Source organism: Dipodomys merriami, unplaced genomic scaffold (genome assembly GCF_024711535.1).
Source record: "Dipodomys merriami isolate MVZ:Mamm:240054 unplaced genomic scaffold, mDipMer1.0.p SCAF_16, whole genome shotgun sequence".
Taxonomy (NCBI): domain Eukaryota; kingdom Metazoa; phylum Chordata; class Mammalia; order Rodentia; family Heteromyidae; genus Dipodomys; species Dipodomys merriami.
The window spans coordinates 14450323-14452561 of record NW_027202937.1 but is presented as its reverse complement, the minus strand read 5'-3'; the positions used below and the strand labels follow the sequence as shown (position 1 = coordinate 14452561).

The following is a 2239-nucleotide window of genomic DNA, read 5'->3' as shown; positions in this document are numbered from 1 at the left end:
GAAGGAAGGGAGGGAGGGACGAAGGGAGGGAAGAAAAGGAAGAAAGTTTGGAGGGAAAGAAAAAAGAAAGAAAACAAAAGAAGGAAAAGAGGAAATAAGGGAGGGAGGAAATGAGGAAAGAAAGGAGCTTAGGCATCTTCCAGGAAATGGAATTTAAATACTTCATAAACTATTCCTTTACTTTGTAAACAGGGATAACCAATAGACCTGAACTATGTCATCTTCACTTGGTTGTGCTTCCCAAAAGACTTTTCCTGATCCTGTATATGAAATCAGATGATTTGGAGTAACCTCATTCAAAGGATAATCTTCTATATGCTTACTGGACCTGGAATTTTAGGAAACATCCTTGTACTTGTGAAACATGTATATATTGTCATTATGGGTCCTGAAAAAAGAAACCCATATGCATTATTCACATTCACCTGGTTTTTTCAAATATAATCATTATTTGTAGCATAGGGGCCAGAGGAATATTAGCCACAGATCTTTGTACCATAAACCTCCTAGGTGATGTTGGTTACAAAACTGTGATTTATATGGAAAAACTAGCTCGAGGCCTTTCCATCTGCACCACATGTCTCCTCACCATGGTCCAGGCCATTACTCTCAGTCCAAGAACCACTCAGTGGAGAAAGCTCAAACCACAGACTGCATGGCAAGTTCTCCCCTATCTTCTCATCTTTTGGGTCTGGAACTCTCTGATAAGCTCCTATTTGTTCCTCTACATGACATCACTCAATAGCATGAACAGCTCCAGAATTGAAATACATGTTAGGTATTGTCATATGCATCAATCTGAGCATGGGGTTAGGTGGCTTTTCCTCTCCCTCATGACTCTCCAGGATGTGATCTTTCAGAGTCTCATGGGCTGGAACAGTGGGTACATGGCTTTCCATCTGTATAACCATCACAAGCGAGTCCTCTACCTTCATAACTCCAGGTTCACACACAATTCCAGCCCAGAAATCAGAGCCACTCTAAGTACTCTCATTCTCTTGACCTATTTTCTTTTTTTTTATTTGGCAGATTTCATTTCCACAATTTATATAGGTTCTATCATGACACATGACTGCACAGTACTAAATACCAAGGTATTTCTAGTCCTTGGGTATGCTGGTCTCAGCCCCTTCATCTTGATCATCAGGGATGCACAGGCTGCTAAATACTGGACTATTCACTGATAAGTACAAAAATTACATTACGTTGATTCCTCAATGAGCCAGATGTGTAAATTTCTTTATGCTACCATTCTATGAAATCATGACAATAAGACTATATTTTCATAGATTTATTTTATTTTTAAGATGTCTAGTTCTTGAAAAATCTAAGGTTGATTCAAAGATTCTAGAATCTTGGCCAGACAGATTCTTATTTTCTTCCTATTCCCATCCTGTAGTTTCTTGCCTGGGAAGAAAATACTTCTAGTCCTTCAAATACAGAGTGTATTTTCCCTCAAACCCCAACTTTTGATGAACTAATCCCTTGTATTAATGTTAGACCAAATAAACTTTAGTGCTCACAATCTTCAGGAAGTTATTTAGTACCTTGTAAGTATGTACCAGTAGCTTTCTAAGGAACAAAAGAAAAATGAAGAATCAAGACATCTCACTGAGCTCTGTATAGAAAATCAGAAGATGTTTGGTTTCAAAAGCATTAAAGAAATTGATCCTGAGAAACACTGTATGCCAATTAGAAACACATCCAAGACCATAATGGTCAGAAAATACCTAGGAATACACACAGGAAGAAAGTATTCTTTTACAAAGGATGCTATCCTGGCTTTGAAAACAATGCTCCAGATGGTGCTCCAATGTATAGCTGGGCCATCGCTGGCACTGATATCTCTACTATAAATTTCACAGGCCAAGAGACTGCACCTTTGGAGAACACAGCTTCCACTTCAAGTCACTCATGATATGGCCTGCACAGGAACAACTCCAAGTCTTTGCTCTAGTCACAATCCTGAGTATTCATCCCCTCATGGATGCAAATGTGGGCTGGATTCATGGCACATAAGGACCACCACTCCCAAAGGCAGGAGTGTGTTGTGATTGCTGAAACTAAGGTGAACATTTCTCTGACTTTCAAAGAAGACCAGGGAAAGGGGAAGTTCAGGAAACTTCCACTGCCTGAGGCATCTACAGAAGGAATCCATGCTCTAGGCAGACCACAGTCCACTGCAGCTCAGTTTCATCTAGAAGGTGCACAAAATCTTTTCAGCTGTTTTATTAAAGCT

General features: G+C 39.6%; 1 pseudogene; it reads left to right on the top strand.

Annotated features, from left to right (window-relative positions):
- The first annotated feature begins 276 nt into the window (after positions 1-276).
- LOC138827668 (vomeronasal type-1 receptor 40-like) lies at positions 277-1184 on the top strand (annotated as a pseudogene).
- The last annotated feature ends 1055 nt before the right edge of the window (positions 1185-2239 follow it).